Source organism: Rhinopithecus roxellana, chromosome 8, assembly GCF_007565055.1.
Source record: "Rhinopithecus roxellana isolate Shanxi Qingling chromosome 8, ASM756505v1, whole genome shotgun sequence".
Lineage (NCBI taxonomy): Eukaryota > Metazoa > Chordata > Mammalia > Primates > Cercopithecidae > Rhinopithecus > Rhinopithecus roxellana.
Window position 1 is genome coordinate 90869740 of NC_044556.1, and position 22182 is coordinate 90891921.

A 22182-nucleotide genomic window follows, 5' to 3' on the forward strand; every position below is an offset into this window, starting at 1 on the left:
TCCCCAACATCATATGCCACTTCCCAGAGCAGGCAAAGATTCAACTTTGCCAGCTGATAAGAGACCCCACTGCAAGTTGTTCTGATGAGGCTCAGGTCTTTTGAGAGTGGGGTATGTACATAAGACAGGACTCAAAGGGCAGGGAGGAGATGATGATTGGATACTAGATTACCCTGGAAAACCAGAAGGAATTAATAACATGTGGCACACCTTGTCGGAACTGGAAGGAGTCTGACTGTGTTCTTACAGGGTGCTTGGACTTGCAGGGGAGAGTTCAGCCCCAGCTAAGAAAAGCCTAATATTAAGAGATACTTGCATTAAAGGGTAATCAATTATGTCCAGTCCCTCTTTTGTCTTTTCCTCCGTCAAACAAATATAAGCCCATTTTAATTTTTTATCCTGACTAAGCGTCAGAGATGCCTGTACATAGTGTATTTCCTCCCATTTAGTTTCTCCTCTTTTTTTTTTTTTTTTTTTTTGAGACGGAGTCTCACTCTGTCACCCAGGCTGGAGTGCAGTGGTGCAATCTCGGCTCACTGCAAGCTCTGCCTCCTGGGTTCACGCCATTCTCCTGCCTCAGCCTCCTGAGTAACTGGGACTATAGGAGTTTGCCATTATGCCTGGCTAAGTTTTTGTATTCTTTAGTAGAGACGGGGTGGTTTCACTGTGTTAGCCAGGATGGTCTTGATCTCCTGACCTCGTGATTTGCCTGCCTCAGCCTCCCAAAGTTCCGGGATTACAGGCGTGAGCCACTGCGCCCGGCCTAGTTTCTCTTCTATAAGGCAAATTAAGCTGCAAAGAAAGGAGTCAGACCAAACAGGGGAAATGGGAAAGCTGTAACTTGTGTATTGTAATGTATTAGCCCATTTTCGCACTGCTATGACAAAACTGACAAAACTCTTTCAGGGAAAAAGTGACATGCTGGGTTTAGAAAATAGGATCCAGCTGTCCTTTACCAGCCCATCAATAGATGAGCTTCTGGTTAAGAAATGAGAGAAAACTGTTAAGAAAAAGTCTCATGTTCTTCATCTTGAGGCTAATTGTTTCCAGGGGGTTGTCATAAAAGAGGCTGTCGCTAAACAGGCATATCTGTAGGGCATATATGTAGGGCTGTTAAATACCACATTTCAACTTCTAATCATAATGATGGAGAGGTTATTGCTGATCTTTTCTGATATTTAAGGTGCAAAAACACTAGGTTCCAAGACATCTCTTTTTTCCAGTGTCCCTGGGACCAGTGGCAAATTAAACTAGCCATCAACTAAAAGTCAGACAATTGTTGAGGAGAGTAAAAGCTTAACTGTTTGGGGCCTCCTTCCTGTGGCAGTCTCCGGGCTGCTACAAAACAGAGGCAGTGAGCAGAAAGGTAACAAGATGCAGAGCACTCAGGTGAGGGACAGAGAGCACAAGGTGGACAGTCCAAAAAGAGAAAGTGGCAAACATCTTCTTCAGCCAAATTCATTCTTCTCAATATACCCCAGGGCCTCTAACCCTGTGAGCTTGGCCTCTAATCTGAGTATGACACTCCCGGGCCTCTAAGCTTTTGGGCTGAGTCTCTCACCCTAACATTATACCCTGGGGCCTCTCACTGAAGTAATAGTAGATAATCATTCTTGCCCACCAGAATGGCCTCATGACTCTAAAAGATGGCCCACCTGCCCAATCAATCAGTGTCAGCTGATGGATTCTGTGTGGACTGTTTTCCTTGGAGTGGGGGCCTCGTCTTGGTGTCCCTTCATGGTGTTGCTGAAAGATGTTGCTGGAAAAGAGGGTCCCGAAATAGACCACAAAGGAGGATTCTTAAATCTTGTGCAGGAAAAAATTTGAGGTGAGTCAGAGAGCACAGTGCAAGAAGCAAGTTTATGAGAAATGACTCCATTACAGAGTTTGGCATCCTCAGAAAACAAGAGCAGGAATGCACTATCTTTTGTTAGTGTCTCTACTTAAAAGTAACTGTAAAGAGAAAGAGTTATAATTAAACTTGGAAGGTGCAGATGTACTCACTGAAGTCAGGGGTTATTGGTTTTAACAATGACCATTAACCCTTTGACCTAAGCTATCTCAGTAATATTGTCTTTAAGAAAAAATGCTGCACACCTAGGACATTTATACATTTTTCAGGCTGGATGGAAGATGTCTTATATGGCCATAAATATTCTGTAACTGTAATTGGTGGCCAGCTAAAAAATAGGGCTATTTTCAGACCATAAGTATTAAACTTCTAGATGCCTTGTGAGTGCCTAGCTACTCATATTAAGATAAGAGTACTCTAGTCATGTTTATTAAACTAGAGGTTTGGTAACCATGAGTTCCTTTAACACAACAAGTCTACTCCTCAAGGAGAAAATGTATTTTCTCAGGAATTTTGTGCATTTAGTTGATAGAATTTGGTATGTTTACCAAAATGGCAGAAAAGAGTGAAATTAGTCCTCAAAGATTTCTCAGGTTGGATATAAAGTAAACAAAATGATTATAGTTAATATACAAGTTGAGACAGTTGATATTCAAAAGGAATTTTGTTTGAAATACAATGAGGTTTCTGTTTTTATTTATGTATTAATTATTATTATTGTTATTATTTTGAGAAATAGTCTTGCTCTGTTGCCCAGGCTGGAGTGCAGTGGCACCACTGCAACCTCTGCCTCCCAGATTCAAGTGAATCTCCTCCTTCAGCCTCCCAAGTAGCCAGGATAACAGGCATGCATCGCCATACCCAGCTAATTTTTGTATCTTTAGTAGAGATGGGGTTTCACTATGTTGGCCAGGCTGGTCTCAAACCACTGACCACAAGTGATCTGCCCCTCAGCCTCCCAAATTGCTGGGATTACAGGCGTGAGCCACCACTCCCAGCCACAATGAGGTTTTTAAATAATTCTAACTGATTTCCTGCTGTTGAGCAGAGAGCTGAGCACCTTCAATAAGATCATGGACCTAAAGCAGGAGAAGACTGAGGACAAACTCTGCAATACATGTGATTAAATTAATTATAATTGAAACCAAATCAAATCAGATTTAATAAGGCTGTACTTCTTAGTTTCAAGACGTTTTCTGTCATTTTTAAATGTGGTGTTCTTCAGTGGAAAAGAAAAATAGTGTTTATCTCCAAGTAAAGAACAGGGTTCCTGCAGGGATTGATTGACTGAGAGCTATGGCTCAGGATTAAAAATCCTTCTTTCATCCGCTTATAATCCAAAAATAAATTTCTAAGCCCCTATTGACTAAATGAACCCCTCTTCTTGGATAAGGACATTCCAAAGTTAACCTGAAAAGCTAGTTCAGGCCATGGATCACACATACCTTATTATACTCTCCTCCCTTTGGTTTTCTTTAATTTTAATTTTTAATTTATTTTTGTGGGTACATAGTGGGTGTATATATTTATGGGGCACATGACATACTTTGATACAGTCATGCAATGAGTAATACATAATGAAAAATGGGGTATCCATCCCCTCAAGCATTTGCTTGTGTTATAAACAATCCAGTTATACTCTTTATTATAAAATGTATAGTTCAATTATTTTTGACTACAATCACTTTGTTGTGCCATTAAATACTGTCTTATTCATTCTTTTTAACAATTTTTTGTACCCACTTAGCATCCCACTATCACCCTGTTCCTCCATTGCCCTTCCCATCCTCTGGTAACCATCTTTATACTCTCTATCTCTATGAGATCAGTTGTTTTGAATTTTAGCACCAACAAATAAGTGAGAACATGTGACGTTTGTCTTTCTGTGCCTGACTTATTTCACTTAACAAAAAGACTTTCAGTTCCATTTATGTTGTTGCAAATGACAGACTCTCATTCTCTCTTATAGCACTCCATTGTGTATATGTACCACATTTTCTCTATTCAGTCATCTGTTGATGGACATTTCGGTTCCTTCCAAATCTTAGCTATCATGAACCCAGCTGTAGCAAACATGGGAGTGCCAATATGTCTTTGATTTACCAATTTTATTTCTTTTAGGTATATACTGAGCAGTGGGATTGCTGGACCATATAGTAGCTCTATTTTTAGTTATATCAGGAACATCCAAACTGTTCTTAATTGTGTTCCCAACGTCAGTGTACAAGGGTTCCCTTTGCTCCACATCCTCACCAGCATTTGTTTTTGACTGCCTTCTGGGTAAAAGCCACCTTAACTGGGGTGAAATAATATCTTATTGTGGGTTTTATTTGCACTTCTATGATGATTAGTAATGCAGAGCACCTTTTCATTTGCCTGTTTGCCATTTGTATGTCTTCTTTTCAAAAATGTCTATTTAAGTTTTTTGCCCACTCTTTAACTGGATTATTACTTTTTTTTTCTATGGAATTGTTGAACTTGTAATATATTGTAGCATATTAGTCTGTTTCTGCACTGCTACAAAAAATACCTGAGACTGGGTAATTTATAAAGGAAATAGATTTAATTGACTCACAGTTCCACATGACTGGAGAGGTCTCAGGAAACTTACAACCATGGCAGATGGGGAAGCAGGCACCTCTTACATGGCAGCAGGTGAGAGAGCACGTATGTGAAGCAAAGGGGGGAGAGTCCCATATAAAACCATCAGATCTCATGAGAACTCACTCACTATCACAAGAATAGCATGGGGGAAACCACCTCCTATGATCCAATCACCTTCTACCAGGTCTCTCCCTGAACACCTGGGGATTACAATTCAATATGAGATTTGGGTAGGGACACAAAGCCTAACCATGTCATGTAGCTATTAATCCTTTTTCAGATGGGCAATTTACAAATATTTTCTCCTATTCTGTGGGTTTTCTCTTCACTTTGTTGATTGTTGCCTTCACTGTAAGAAAAGCTTTCTGACTTGCTGTAATCCCATTAGTCCATGTTTGCTTTGGTTGTCTGTGCTTATGGGGCGTTATTTAAGAAATTTTTGCCCAAACCAATGCCCTAGAGAGTTTCCCCAGTGTCTTCTTATAAAAGTTTGATAGCTTGAGGTGTTAAGTCTTTAATCCATTTTAATTTGATTTTTGTATGTGGCAAGAAATAGCGTTCTAGTTTCATTCTTCTGCCTATGGCTTCCCAGTTTTCCCAGCCCTATTTATTGAAGAAACTGTCTTATTTTTCATTGTATGTTCTTGGCAACTTTGTTGAAAATAAGCTTACTGTAGGTGTAAGAGTTTGTTTCTGGGTTCTCTATTCCATTCCATATGTCTTTATGTTTGTTTTTATGCTGATGCCATGCTGCTTTAATTACTACAGCTCAGTAGTATAATTTGAAGCCAGGTGATGGGATTCCTTCAGTTTTGTTTTATACACTCAGCATAGCTTTGACTATTATGGTGTTTTGTGGTTCCATACAAACTCCAGAATTTTTTTCTCTATTTCTGTGAGGAATGTCATTGTTACTTCAATAGAGATGGCATGAAATCTATAGATTGCTTTGGATTGTATGGACATTTAAAAAATATGGATTCTTCCAATCTGTGAACATGGAAATATCTTTCAATTTTTTGTGTCCTCTTTCATTTCTTTTATCAGTGTTTTATAGTTTTAATTGTTGATAACTTTTATTTCTTTGGTTAATTCCCACACTTTTTGTTTTATTTGTGTCTATCGCAAATAGTATTACTTTTTTTGAGTTCTTTTTCAGTTTGTTGACTGTTGGCATATAGAAATCCTACTGATTTGCATATGTTGATTTTGTATTCTGCAAATTTACTCAATTTATTAGTTCTAATAGTTTTTTGGTGGATATATTAGGCCATTCTCACATTGCTATAAAAAAAAATCTGAGACTGGGTAATTTATAAAGAAAAGAGGTTTAATTGACTCATGGTTCTACAGGCTGTATAGAAAACATAGCACTGGCTTCTGCTTCTGGGGAAGCCTCTGACAGCTGACTGTGGGGGTTTGGTCAGGCTGGTGGGAAAAATTTTAGTTATAATAGCCACAAATTTTCTTGGAAGGCCGAGAAGTTTGCAAAAGCCTAGTAAGGGATTATGACTGAAGGCAACCTGATCCTTACCTAAAGTAAATAGCTTAAAGTGGGTACAAAGGAAGGCAGAATTGTTTAACTAACTTGTTTACTCATATGGTCCTAAGACTAACCTTTGATCTACTGTGGGTGCTTAATTGCTTTCTACTCGGGAAGTCTGCAATGTCAATTACCCTCTAGTGGTGTTTACTCACGACCTTTGTCAATTAATATTTACTGAATAAATGCGAGTCTCACTGGCTTGTTCAGGCCGCGGTCACAGCTGTTTACAGCACTCTGCCTGGAGTCTGTAAGCAGCTGGACACTCAGCCAAACTGGCAAAGCAGAATATCTGTGTGTCAGTGTACTTTATTCATTAGTTGTTGGGTCAGGGTCTGCGGGACAGACCCCCACAGCTCTTGCCCCCATGTGAGGAATGCTGCCAAGGGAGCACAACAGTCCCCCCGAGAACAGAGGTGAAGAGGACCGCATGGTCAAGTCAGTAAAACAATGAGTCATTGGTGGCCACTTGGGATTACCAGGTTCAGCGGGGGGTGGGGGGGAAGCATCATTCGGGCTGAGTTTCATCACAGGAAAACAGTTATCAGCACAGCAGAAACAGTATATAAAAGTATTAAAACAGTTGCTTAAGGCTAGTGGTGCCTCAGTTTCTCAGGTCTCAGGTCTCAATTAAGGGACCTAACGCAAACTGTTGTCTCACATAATCTGGTTACCAGAAGGAACGCTAGACATAGAACTCTGGGAACACCATTATGCACAAGGGTAATGGGTCCCAGTAACAGCTTTAACACTATGGGCTTTAATTAGAGCAGCCCCTGTTCTGTTATACATGGAAAAGCCTGAAAAAGGAAAGGAGGAAAAATCGTCACCTGCCTTACCACCTCCTCTTCCCTTAGCCCTGATATCACCAGGCCAAAATAACAAAGAGGAAATGGAGGTTTTGCCTGCGTGCCCTCCTCCAATAAGTAGGAAAAAAGACAAGAAACATGCTCCAGCTATGGGACCTTGTCTCAAGCAAGTGGCATTAGAGGGGAGCTCTTAGCCCTCCCAGTAATGCAAGACTGACAAGGCAATCAAGTACGTGAACCCATTTCTTTTAATGCTTATAAAGAGCTAAGAAAAAAACATTACAGAAAATGGAGCCACTGGTTCATTTACCAAAGGAATGATTGAGGCCTTGGCAGACCACTTCTATATGACCTCATGGGACTGGTCAATGCTAGCTGAAACAACTCTGGAGCCTAGCCAACACCTCCTCTGGAAGGCAGAATCTGATGAGTTGTGCGAACAACAAGCCAAGCAGAATCAGGCAGCTGGGCAAGACATAACAGCTGATGTGCTCCAGCGGAGGGGTCCCCATGCCAGTGTACAACAGCAACTAGATTTTGATCCCCGGGCCTATGCTCAAGTGTCTTTGTGCGTTCTCAGGTCTTGGGACCAAATTTCTGAAAGTGGAGTTCAGCAGGGGTCTTTTGTAAATGTTCGACGAGGGCCTCAGGAGCCATTTGATGAGTTTATCAATTGGTTAACCCAGGCAATTAAGAGACAAATTAGCCACTCCACTGATATCTTATTGTTGCAATTTGCCTTTGAAAATGCTAATGTGTTCACTCTGATGGTAGTTTCTTTTGCTGTGCAGAAGCTCTTTAGTTTAATGAGATCCCATTTGTCAATTTTGGCTTTTGCTGCCGTTGCTTTTGGTGTTTTAGACATGAAGTCCTTGCCCATGCCTATGTCCTGAATGGTACTACCTAGATTTTCTTCTAGGGTTTTTATGGTATTAGGTCTAACATTTAAGTCTCTAATCCATCTTGAATTAATCTTCGTATAAGGAGTAAGGAAAGGATCCAGTTTCAGCTTTCTACTTATGGCTAGCCAATTTTCCCAGCACCATTTATTAAATAGGGAATCCTTTCCCCATTTCTTGTTTCTCTCAGGTTTGTCAAAGATCAGATGGCTGTAGATGTGTGGTATTATTTCTGAGGACTCTGTTCTGTTCCATTGGTCTGTATGTCTGTTTTGGTACCAGTACCATGCTGTTTTGGTTACTGTAGCCTTGTAGTATAGTTTGAACAGGCAACCTACAGAATGGGAGAAAATTTTTGCAATCTACTCATCTGACAAAGGGCTAATATCCAGAATCTACAAAGAACTCAAACAAATATACAAGAAAAAAACAAACAACCCCATCAAAAAGTGGGCAAAGGATATGAACAGACATTTCTCAAAAGAAGACATTCATACAGCCAACAGACACATGACAAAATGCTCATCATCACTCGCCATCAGAGAAATGCAAATCAAAACCACAATGAGATACCATCTCACACCAGTTAGAATGGCAATCATTAAAAAGTCAGGAAACAACAGGTGTTGGAGAGGATGTGGAGAAATAGGAACACTTTTACACTGTTGGTGGGATTGTAAACTAGTTCAACCATTATGGAAAACAGTATGGCAATTCCTCAAGGATCTAGAACTAGATGTACCATATGACCCAGCCATCCCACTACTGGGTATATACCCAAAGGATTATAAATTATTCTACTACAAAGACACATGCACACGTATGTTTATTGCAGGCACTATTCACAATAGCAAAGACTTGGAATCAACCCAAATGTCCATCTGTGACAGACTGGATTAAGAAAATGTGGCACATATACACCATGGAATAAATATTATGCAGCCATAAAAAAGGATGAGTTTGCGTCCTTTGTAGGGACATGGATGCAGCTGGAAACCATCATTCTTAGCAAACTATCACAAGAAGAGAAAACCAAACACCGCATGTTCTCACTCATAGGTGGGAACTGAACAATGAGATCACTTGGACTCGGGAAGGGGAACATCACACACTGAGGCCTATCATGGGGAGGGGGGAGGGGGGAGGGATTGCATTGGGGAGTTATACATGATATAAATGATGAATTGATGGGTGCTGACGAGTTGATGGGTGCAGCACACCAACATGGCACAAATATACATATGTAACAAACCTGCACATTATGCACATGTACCCTAGAACTTAAAGTATAATAATAAAAAGAAAAAACAAAGAAAATGCTAATGTGGATTGCCAGCAGGCAATACAGGCAATCAGAGGACAGGCAGCCACAGTCAGGGAAATTATATGAGCATGTCAGCTGGTGGGAACTGAGACACACAAAGCCCAAATATTGGCTATGGCATTAAAGCCTCCTAAAGTGAAAAGGGAGAGAAACCAAAATTGTTTTTATGTGGAGAGTCAGGTCATATGAAGAGGGAATGTCCCCATGATAAAGACCAAGGCAACTCAGGGAAAGAACCCCCTTCTACATGCCCCCGGGGCCCACTGCCTCTGAGAACAGTGGGATTAGTCCTGGGCAGTCTAGCCTATGCAGTAAAGGAATTAATGTGCTCACTGGAGTAATTGATAGTGATTACCAAGGTGAGACATTGATTATGATGGAATGTAAAAGTCTGCATATTCTTCCTCCTGGATCAAAGAGAACTCAGTTATTGATTTTACCATATTGGGTCCCCAGTGCCCATGGGAAGGAAAGGGGAAAGGGAAGTTTTGGAAGTAAAGGTGCCGCAGGAGTATATTGGAATCAACTAATCGCTATTCAGAGACCTATGATTACCTTAAAAATTGGAAATAAGAATTTTACGGGCTTATTGGACACAGGGGCAAACATTTCAATCATTAGCAATCAAAACTGCCCAGAAACTTGATCTTGGGTCACTCAGAAACAAAAAATTGTCAGCATTGGGGAAGTGCACACAGCCAAGCAGAGCACGCACCCCCTAACATCCTACAATTCAGAAGGAAGAAAGGCAGTTATACAACCTCTAATCATGACCATCCTTGTTAATCTTTGGGGACGAGACCTATTAGTCCAATGGGGGATCACTCTGCAGACCCCTTTCTAACAATGGCCACTGTTATTATTCCTTCCCTACCCCTGATGTGGCTCTCTCAAGATCCGATTTAGGTAGAACAGTGGCCCCTGAAAAGAGAGAAATTACAGAGGGCCAATGAGTTAATAAAGGAGCAATTAAAGGCTGGACACATTGAACCTTCTAACTGTCCTCGGAACTCGCGGATTTTCGTCATTCTCAAAAAGTCTGGGAAATGGAGACTTTTGCATGACTTACATGCTATTAATGCTAATTGACAACCTATGGGACCCCTTCAGCAGGGGCTCCCTTCCCCCATGGCGATTCCTCAAAATTGGCCTATAATTGTTATTGACCTAAAAGACTGTTTTTGTACAATTCCCCTAGCAGAACAGGACAGAGAAAATTTTGCATTTACAATACCAGCTATCAATAATGAAAAGCCAGCTCATCGATGTCATTGGAACGTGCTTATTCAAGGAATGCTGAACAGTCCTACCATGTGTCAGTATCATGTAAATCAAGCTTTGCTCCCTAGTAGAAAAAGTTTCCTGATTGCAAGATTATTTATTTTATGGATGATATTCTAGTAGCAGCCCCCAATGGAGCCAATACCTTTGAATTTATTTATCTCTGTTGTAAAGAATACACAGCTAAAAGGTTTAATCATTGCACCTGAAAATGTACAAATGTCCTCTGTTTGGAAATATCTTGGATATCTGCTAACTTCCCAGTCAGGAAGACCTCAAAAAATTAAATTAAATCATAGCAACTTTCATACCTTGAATGATTATCAAAAATTGCTAGGAGATATCAACTGGCTCCACCCTGCTTTGGGGATTCCTACTGATAAACTAAAAAGCCTATTTTCTATCTTAAAGGGAAATCCAGCCCTAGATTCTCCCAGATATTTAACCCCTGCAGGAAAAGGAGAAATCAAAGAGATAGAATTAGCCATCTCTCAGAGGCAGCTAGATCACATAGACCCAGGCTTTTCGGTTCAGCGGTTTATCTTTCCCACCAAATATTCCCCTACAGGGTTAATAGGACAGATGACCCCAGGGCTGCGCTTCCTATAATGGGTTTTTTGCTCACATACCGGGACTAAAACAATATCTCCCTATATTCACTTAATTATTAAAGTCATCTATTCAGGTCACAAACGTTGCAGTCAGCTGCTAGGCTGTGATCCTGATATTATCAGGATTCCTTTAAGTGAAAAGCAATTCAAAGCAGTTTTACCCCATCATTAGATCTGCAAATTGCATTTTCTGATTACACAGGGCAAATAGAACACATTGTCCCTACGGATAAAGTCCTTCATTTCTTATCCCATATCTTGGTAATTTTGCCCACAAAAATAGTTCACTCCCCTATACCTAATTCTTTAACACTGTTTACTGATGGGTCTGGTAAACACGGAAAAGCGTCAGCCTGGTAGAGACGACATAATTCAATCACTCAATCTGGGTTTACTAGCACTGAGAGAGCTGAGATTGGGGCTCTGATACTGGCCTTGGAAACTTTTTCCACTCAGCCCATAAATATTGTAGGTAACTCGGCTTACTCTGTATATTTACTACAAAACCTTGAGACAGCCTTAATTAAGTTCACTCTGGAGCCAGCCCTGTGTGCTCTTTGTCACTGACTTCAGCAATTGCTAGATCAACATACACATCCTATTTTTATTACACATATTTGAGCCCACAGCTCACTGCCTGGCCCATTGGCTTATGGCAATAATCAAGCAGACCTTCAGGTTATAATATCACTGCTTGACCAAGCCACCCAGTTGCATCAATTTTTCCACCAAAATTGGAGAAATGTATCTAAACAATTTCAACATACCCAGAGACTGGCTAAACAAATTATCCTACAATGCCCAGATTGCCAGCTCACAGGCACGTCCCCTCCTTTCACAGGTGTTAACCCTATATTATTAGAACCTAATCAGTATGGCAAACATATTACACATATCCCCGTATTTGGAAAACTAAGATATGTACATGTATCCATTGATACCAACACTCATTTAATTATTGCACATGCCTTGCCTGGAGAGTCAACTCGATATGTCATTAAACATCTTCTTTTAACTTTTGCATTTATGGGACGGCCTGCAAAAATTAAAACTGACAAAGGTCCTGCTTATGCCAGCTCACAATTTCAACAATTTTGTCTCTCATGGAATATCCAACATTCCACAAGCATCCCATATAACCCTAAAGGACAGGCCATAGTAGAACATGCGCACTCCACCCTTAAACATACACTTAAAAAACAGAAAGGGGGGAGTATGGGTAAGGGCCCTGCAACACTATTAGCGCAAGCCTTATTTGCCCTTAATTTTCTAAATTTAGATGACAAATTTCAATCAGCTGTAGAAAAGCACTTTGCAAAACCTCTCAAGACAAAACTTGCAGTTTTACGGAGAGATGTAAACAGTAATGAATGGTGTGGTCCAAGTGAATTATTGATGTGGGGAAGAGGGTATGCTTGTGTTCACACCCCCTCAGGTCTTCTTTGGATTTCAGCACGATATATCAAACCATACCATGGCATGGCTAGGACCAGAAATGAAAAAAAAAAAAAAAAAAAAGGACCCTACTTAGCTTCTGAAATCAAACAGAAATAGAAAGATTACAGAGAGAAATAAAGGGAAAGAATGAGTAAGAGAGAGACTAGAAGAGACAGAGATCAGAGAGACATAAAAAGTAAGACAAAGGAAAGAGATAAAGCAGAAAAAAATATTAAGAAAGTTATAAGAGTGCACCTTGAGTAAGGAAGGTTATAAAACAAAGTCAGAAAGGTAAGGCATGTTGAAGATTGTGCAAGTCATGAAAAATGTTATAAAAAGGAATTTATGCAGGAAATGTTGTATAATTTTTAAGGTCTAAGCAAGTTTTAAAATGTTAATTTTAAAAAAATTCTGTATGTAAACATATTGGCTAAAGTTAAAAAAGTATCCAGTTTTTCTGTAAACTAGACATTAAAATAAAGCACAAGTTTTTCTTAAAGCACTAACCCCAGTTTTAAAAATGGTAAAAAGTCTCTTAGCACAGGCAACACCCCTACAATTTCCAGTACACCGCACCAGCCTGGAGACTATGTCCTCATCAAAAATGGGGGGAAAAAGCAAAACAAAACAACAACAACAACAAAACCTCAAGCCAGCTTAAGAAAGACCCTACAGGACCCGTAGCTCTGAATGATGTGGCTTCTGCTGATGACACAGGCCCTGGTCATTATACTGAAGAAGCAGAAGGCTAAGCAAATCCTGCTCCAAACAGAAACACCATTCACTTCAGATAATTTATTCCTTTTTAATTCTCCCACTCTGCCTGCAACCACTATGCTACACTCTATTAAGTTCATCTCTTAAATTTGCCTTTTTTCTGCCCTGTTACTTAACAAACACCCCCAGTGGGGTCCCTCAATAATGGCACACATTGGACTAAAGTGCCAGATAACACTACGTATCACTCCACTATCCTCCCACTGTGTGTAAGTTATAAAGGATCTAACCCTTACTGTGTACCTGCCCAAAAACAAGTATAGCTACATCATGGCAAAGGAAATGCCTTAACATTCTTAGCTGTAGTTAGCCTCAAACTGGGCAATGCAATCAATGCCACTTTCCCAAACATTCATTGCTGTACTAAAGAACAAAGCTGGGAAAATAACGGATTCCACTTTAGCTGGGAGGTCTGTTCTAGTTTGTGAAATGAAACATCCCATAACTAGAAACAGTAGAGGAGAAAAAAGAATGGGATGGCAAACACAAGTTCCTGGAAGTTTACATCAAAATAAGTTATATAAAGAAGGACAGTGTGGGCTGGGCACGGTGACTCACGCCTGTAATCTGAGCACTTTGGAAGGCTGAGGTAGGTGGATCACGAGGTCAAGAGTTCGAGACCAGCCTGGCCAATATGATGAAACCCCACCTCTACTAAAAATACAAAAATTAGCTGGGCATGGTGGTGTGCGCCTGTAGTCCCAGCTACTCAGGAGGCTGAGGCAGAAGAATCGCTTGAACCTGGGAGGCAGAGGTTGTAGTGAGCTGAGATCGTGCCACAGCACTCCAGCATGGGTGACAGAGTGAGACTCCATCTCAAAAAACAAAACAAAACAAAACAAAAGGACAGTGTGCATCTCTCAGTCATCAGTGCTGCCTGCAGTTGCTGGGTTGAATGGTAACTCTGTTTTAAGTTCCTTGAGAAATTTCCAGACTGCTTTCCACAGTGGCTGAATGAACTTACATTTCTACCAACAGTGTGCAAGCATCCCCTTTTCTTTGCAAACTCTCCAGCATCTGTTATTTTTTGACTTTTTAATAATAGCCATTCTGACTGGTTTCAGATAGTTTGTGGTTTTAATTTGCATTTTGCTGATAAGTAGTGATGATGAGCATTTTTTATATGTTTTTGGCCTATTGAATGTCTTCTTTTCAGATGCATTTGTTTTTTGTCCTTTGCCCATTTTTAAATGGAGCTATTTGTTTTTGGTTTGTGCATTAATCCTTATGGATCCTGGAACTTTGCCAGATGCACAGCTTGTAATTATTGTCTCTCATCCTGTAAGTCGTCTGTTTACTGTGTTAATAGTTTCTTTTACTGTGCAGAAACTCTTTAGTTTAATTAGGTTCCACATGTTAAATTTTATTTTTGTTGCAATTACTTTTAGAGACTTAGCCATAAATTATTTCCAAGGCCAATGTTGAGAAGAGTATTTTCTAGGGTTTCTTCTAAAATTTTTAGTTTGAGATTTTACATTTAAACCTCTAATTCATCTTGAGTTCATTTTTGTGTATGGTGAAAAGCAGAGGTTTCGTTTTATTCTCCTGTATATGGTTGGCCTAAAATTTCATTATTAAAAGAAAAATGAGCAAATTTTGAAATAATTTACTTATTTTTCTATTTTTTCAGTTTACAGGATCTAGTATATTTATAATATTTTAGAATTAATTAAAATTATAATTTCTTTTCAAAATTATTTATTCTTCAACTTTTTTTCATTTTAAGTTTTGGGGAATATGTGCAGAATGGGCAGGTTTGTTACATAGGTAAACATGTACCACAGTGCTTTGCACCACAGATCAACCCATCACCCAGGTATTAAGCCCAGCATCCATCTATTCTTCCTGATGCCCTCCCTCACTCTGCAGCCCCCAATAGGTGCCAGTGTGTGTTGTTCCCAGCCCCCATGTGTCCATGTGTTCTCATCATTCAGCTCCTACTTATAAGTAAGAATATGCAGTGTTTGGTTTTCTGTTCCTGCATTATAGTTTGTTGAGGATAATGGCTTCCAGCTCCACCCATGTCCCTGAAAAGGACATGATCACTTGCTTTCTATGGCTGCATAACATTCCATGGTGTATATGTACCACATTTTCCCTATCCAGTCTATCACTGATGGGCATTTGGTTTGATTGCATGTCTTTGCTATTGTGAACAGTGCTGCAGTGAACATACACATGCATGTATATTTGTAATAGAATGGCTTATATTCTTTCAGGTATATACCCAGTAATGGGATTGCTGGGTCAAATGGTATTTCTGCTTCTAGATTTTTGAGGAATCACCACACTCTTCCACAGTTGTTGAACTAATATACATTCCCATCAACAGTGTAAATCATTCCTTTTTCTCCACAACCTCACTGGCGTCTGTTGTTTCACCACTTTTTAATAATCACCACTATGACTGGCATGAGATGGTATCTCATTGTGGTTTTGATTTGCATTTCTATGACCAGTGATGCTGAGCTTTTTTTCATGTTTGTTGACCATATGAATGTCTTCTTTTGAGAAGTGTCTGTGCATGTCCTTTGCCCACTTTTTAATGGGGTTGGTTTTTTTTCTTATAAATGTAAGTTTCCTGTAGACTCTGGATATTAGACCTCTGTCAGATGGATAGATTGCAAAAGTTTTTTCCCTATTCTGTAGGTTGTCTGTTCTCTCTGATGATAGTTTATTTTGCCGTGCAGGAGCCAATTAGTTTAATTCCATCCCATTTGTCATTTTTTTGCTTTTCTTGCTATTGCTTTTGGCATTTTTGCCATGAAATCTTTGCCCATGACTGTACTGAATGATATCGCCTAGATTTTCTTCTAGGGGTTTTAGTTTTGGGTTTTACATTTAAGTATTTAGTCCCTCTTGAGTTAATTTTGTGTAAGGAAGGGGTCCAGTTTCAATTTTCTGCATATGGCTTGCCAGTTCTCCCAGCACAATTTATTAAATAGGGAATTCTTTTCCCATTGCTTGTTTTTTTGTCAGGTTTATTGAAGATCAGATGGTTTTATGTGTATGATCTTATTTCTGAATTCTCTATTCTGTTCCATTGGTCTGTGTGTCTGTTTCTGTACCAGTACCATGCTGTTTCAGTTACTGTAGCCTTATAGTATAGTTTGAAGTCAAGTAATGTGATGCCTCCAGCTTTGTTCTTTTTACTTATAATTGTCTTGGCTATTTGGGCTCTGTTTTGGTTCCATATAAATTTTAAAATAGTTTCTTCTAATTCTGTGAATAATGTCAATGGTAGTTTAATGGGAATAACATTGAATTCTTTTATAAATTACTTTGGGCAGTATGGCCATTTTCATGAATTAATTCTTCCTATGCATAAGCATGGAATGTTTCTACATTTGTTTGTGTCCTCTCTGATTTCTCTGAGCAGTGGTTTGTAGTACTCCTTGAAGAGGTCCTTCACTTCTCCTGTTAGCTGTATTCCTAGATATTTTATTCTCTTTGTAGCAATTGTGAGTGGGAGTTTATTCATGATTTGGCTCTCTGCCTGTTCTTGGTGCATAGGAATGCTACCAAATTTTGCACGTTGATTTTGTATCCTGAGACTTTGCTGAAGTGTTTATCAGCTTAAGAAGCTTTTGGGCTGAGATGATGCAGTTTTCTAGATGCAGGATCATGTCATCTACAAAGAAAGATAATTTGACTTCCTCTCTTTCTATTTGAATACCCTTTATTTCTTTCTCCTGCTAGATTTCCCTGGTGAGAAATTCCAATACTATGTTGAATAGGAGTGGTGAGAGCGAGCATCCTTGTCTTGTGCCAGTTTTCAAGGAGAATGCTTCCGCTTTTGCCCATTCTGTATGGTATTGGCTGTGGGTTTGTCACATATGACTCTTATTATTTTGAGGTGTGTTCCTTCAATAGTTTGTTGAGGATTTTTAACATTAAGGGATGTTGAATTTTATTGAAGACCTTTTCTGCACCTATTGAGATAATCATGTTGTTTTTGTGTTTAGTTCTGTTTATGTAATGAATTACATTTATAGATTTGCCTATGTTGAATCAACCTTGTATCTTGGGGATAAAGCCATCTTGATTGTGGTGGATCAAGGTACCCTTATCAGTCATAGGTTCAGTCTTTTTACATAATCCCATATTTCTTGAAGGTTTTGTTCATTCTTTTCTGTTCTTTTTTCTCTATTCATCTCCTCCTGTCTTATTTCAGACAGTTTTCAAGCTCTGAGATTCTTTCCTCTACTTGGTCTATTCTGCTAATGATACTTGTGGTTGCATTGTGAAGTTCTCGTGTTGTGTTTTTCGGCTCCATTGGGTCAGTTATGTTCCTCTGTAAACAGATTATTCTGGTTGTCAGCTCCTGTATTGTTTTATCATGGTTCTTAGCTTCTTCGCATTAGGTTAGAACATGCTCCTTTAGCTCAGTGAAGTTTGTTATCACCCACCTTCTAAAGCCTACTTTTGTCAATTCAGTCATCTCAGCCTCAGGCCAGTTCTGTGCCCTTGCTGGAGAGGTGTTGCTGTCATTTAGAGGTGAAGAGGCATTCTGCCTTTTTGAGTTTTCAGCGTTTTTATGTTGATGCTTTCTCATCTTTGTGGGCTTATCTACTTTTGATCTTTGAGGTTGCTGACCTTTGATTGGGGATTTTGTGGAGTCTTTTCTGTTGATGTTGTTGTTGTTGCTTTCTGTTTCTTTGTTTTTAACAGTCAGGCCACTCTTCCCTAGGGCTGCTGTGGTTTTCTGGGGGTTCACTCCAGACTCTAGTCCCATCAGTCTCTGCTGCACCTAGAGGTATCACCAGTGAAGGCTGAGAAACAGCAAAGATGGCAGCCTGATCCTTCGTCTGGGAGCACCGTCCAAGGGGGTACCAACTTGATGCCAGTTGGAACGCTCCTATAGGAGGTGTCTGGAGACCCCTGTTGGGAGGTCTCACCCAGCCAGGAGAAACAGGGTCAGGGACTGCTTGAAGAATCAGTGTGGCTGCCCCTTGGTGGAGCAGGTGTGCTGTGCTGATGCTGGGAGTCTCCAGAGCCAGCAAGTTGGGAAGGCTAGGTCTCCTGAACTGCAGAGACAGCAGCTGCCCCTCTCCCTGGGGACTTCATCCCAGGGAGAAATCAGAATTCTGTCCATGCGACTCTGGCTGGAGTTGCTAAAATTCCGACGGGGAGGCCCTGTTCAGCAGGAGGGATGAATTGGGGTCTCACTTAAAGAAGCAGACTGACCACAATCAGGCACAGCAACTGTGCTACATTGTGGGGAACTGCCCTTGGTCCCTGGTGCCAGCAGACTAGAGCGGCCAACTCAAACCACAGATATAGCAGCTGCCCTCCCCGTCCCCCGCCTCCCCCGGAACTTGGTCCATCTCCGCCTGTCTCCAGCCTGCTGCCACTGGCCAGCTGGAATTCCAAGCCAATGGGTCTTAACTTGTGAGGTGCTGTGGGAGTAGGGCCCACAGAATGATGCCATTTGGCTCCCTGGATTCAGCCCCCTTCCTAGGGGAATGCATGGATGTATCTCGCATTTTGCTGGAATTCTGGGGGCAGAGTATGCAAAACTCCTGGGTTTCCACGCATGCCCCAGAGAGCCAGCGAGCACTCCCCGAGACTCCACACAGTTCTGTGCTTCAGACCCAAGGCCATAGTGACTGGGCCATAGTGACTGGGCTCACAAGGGAATCTTCTGATCTGCAGGTTGCAAAGATCCCTGGGAGAAGCATGGTTTCCCCGGGGAGAGTCGCACAATCACTCACCGCCTCCCTTGGCTGAGAGTGGGGCTCCCCTAGCTCTATGCCACACCTGGGTGGGCCATCGCCCCACTTGCTTTTCCTCACTCTCTGTGGGTCGAGCTGTCTGCCTAGTCAGTCCCAATGCAAGGTGTAGAACTGGCAGCTTTCACAGCTGCTTCTAATGGACCAGCTTGGCCCGATCTAAATTAGGATTTCTTAATACACAAGATGTTTTAAATATTTTACAGTAATGATATTTATCACAAATAGTATTTTGTCTCAATGTGTTATGAAAATTGCTAATGAATAAATTCTTTTTTGGTTACCACAAAACTATCTGGAAATGTAATGTAACTTCTGCCATTTATAAAATTTTTGTAGAGTTAATAGAACTTTACCTGAAGGGAGGCTTGCAATATACATCATGATTTCAAATATAGTATTAATGTTTTGTAATTTTGTGTTCTTTTTAAACTAAAATTATTAAATTGGTGATATATTACTTTAGGTAAGATTATTTGGTGATGAGAGAATAATAATTTGCAGAATATTAAGAATATAAGAATTCCTTATTATAAATATGTCCTCTGTTTTATATTACTACCATTTCCTCTGAAAGTTTAAAATTGTAATTTTCTAATTAAAATATATATTCATAAATGTGACTTGTAAATGTTAATATTTATAATTTTGAGTTTTTTTGCATTTGGTAGGGATAGGATTTTCTGATGTCTATTCTTCTTTAAGATAAAAGGCAGAGAGAATGGAATCAGGATAGGTTAAAACACAAAAGGAACACAATGATGATGATAGAGATTATTCATTTGCAGCCTGCCATGGCATAAAAATATCAAGAAGTTCCCCTTCCCAAGTCCAAGTGATCTCATTGTTCAGTTCCCACCTATGAGTGAGAACATGCGGTGTTTGGTTTTCTGTTCTTGTGATAGTTTGCTAAGAATGATGGTTTCCAGCTGCATCCATGTCCCTACAAAGGACACCGGGGCCTATCATGGGGAGGGGTAGGGGGGGAGGGATTGCTTTGGGAGTTATACCTGATGTAAATGACGAGTTGATGGGTGCTGACGAGTTGATGGGTGCAGCACACCAACATGGTGCAAGTATACATATGTAACAAACCTGCATGTTATGCACATGTACCCTAGAACTTAAAGTATAATAAAAAAAAAAATCAAGAAGAAACACGATCAATAGAAAACCTGCATGTCCCTGAACATTAGATAATTTTTCATTTCTCTTAAAATTATTCATGTTAAAAATCTCTGCAATTTGCACATTTAGGAGAGATAAAGTCAGAGTGCAGGGACCTCCCTGATCCTGATCAGAGCACTCAAAGTACAAAGCGTGTGTATTTATCTCCTCCCAACTCCACAGTGGAAGCAGTTGCTCTGGCTATCTTATTACAGTGATGCACAGAGACATGATGGTCAAAGAGCTTTTGTACTTTAAAAAGGAAATGTTCTATTATAAGATTAAAAAAAGACATGATTTGTCTATAGATCTTCATAATCTGCCTCAATTATATTAAATTTATAAACAACTTACATAATAAAATAACATACTGGGCTTTTATTATTATTTTGATAATTTCTTTGTCAACACCATTTTCACCATAATGTATAAACAGCATTGTAAGATCTATGACTGGTCATTGACAATATATACAACATGTATATATTTGTACACAGGATCTAGCTCTGTCATTCTTGCTGGAGTGCAGTGGCACAATCATAGCTCACTCCAGATTCAAACACTTATCACCAGGCAGGAGTTTTAGGTTTCCAAAAATTGTAACATGACTTGTGATCAAGCCCCTTCACGGTTGTTTTTTATCTCTGCAGTAACACTTCTACTACTTTTTTCCTCAACGAGCTAAGAATTAAATGTCTTGAGATAACAAATGTCTATGTGAGTAAACATTGTGATTCTGGCTGCACCCTGCATTAAGTTATGTCACCAGAGAAATTGAGGCGTATTTTACTTATTTGGCTGTTATCTTATAATTATTCTTTTGGCATTTCTGCATTTCACAAGGTTCTTTTTATGGAAATATCTAGTGAGAAAGAATAATGCTTCTCTAAAATTGTGAGCTCAGTTTCTCAGGTTGCCAACTATTGCCACTGAACCAACCAACCTTCCTTTATCTGTCACACGAAACTCTCATAATCACTTTATGTTGTTGGTAACCAGTCATAGGTCTTACAGGGCCATTTCTAGAATATGGCGAAAGCGGTGGGGACCAAGAAATTATCAATATAATAATAAAAAGCCCAGTATGTTATTATATAAGTTATACACAAATTTAATGTATATACATTTAATTCAAGCCAGTGTACAAAGATCTGTAGACAAATCATGTCATTTTAAAAAATCAAATTTGACTTTATTATAAAGACGAATAAACAGATTTATTGAGCTCTATTTTCTTCAAATTATTTTTCATTACACTCTCTTTCTTTGCTTCAGACATCTGATCTAAACACCTGCAGTATGTGTGATCAGTCATTTGTTTTGGTACATTTAATGGTGTTGTTTTTCCTACAATTATTAACGATTATATATATGCTTAGAGACTTATACAATTTTGAAGGTAAAGCAAGCACAATGAGAATGAACTTGATTTGTATTGTCTTGTCTCTGAGAGTGCTCAGAGACTTCACCCTCAGCCCAGGGACAATCTGGTTGCCACATTTCCTGGTGAGAACTCAGATATACATCCTGATTTATGTTTTCAGTGTATCATTTGAAACTCAGTTTTCTTTTATACTCTAACCGATCCATATGACCTTTTATTCTTTTTTCCCCATGTCTGTACAATGTTTTGTAAATCCTGTGATACTTCCATAATGGATGTGTTAGAGTCATCAAAAGAAAATATAAGAAACACAGTAAAGTTTAAAACTGGGATAAACAATGAATAACTTTTTAGCATAGCTATGCAATATTTGCATATCTGTGTGTAATGTTTAAGCAATTATTGGAAGATATTTATACAAAATAATAACATTACTTACCCAAAACTCAAATTGAGCCAAGTGTTTTTTAAATTTTTTAAATTTTGTGGGTACATAGGTATATATGTTTACAACATACATGGAATGTTTTGATACAGACATACAAAGTTAAATAATCGCATCACAAAGAATGGGACATCCATCCACTCAAGCATTTATTTTTTGAGTTGCAAACAATCCAATTACACTCTAAGTTATTTTAAAATGTACAATTAAGTTATTGACTATAGTACCCTATTGTGCAATCAAATAACAGGTCTCATTCATTCTATTTTTTGTACCCATGAACAATGCCCACCTTCCCCTAGCCCCCCACTATCCTT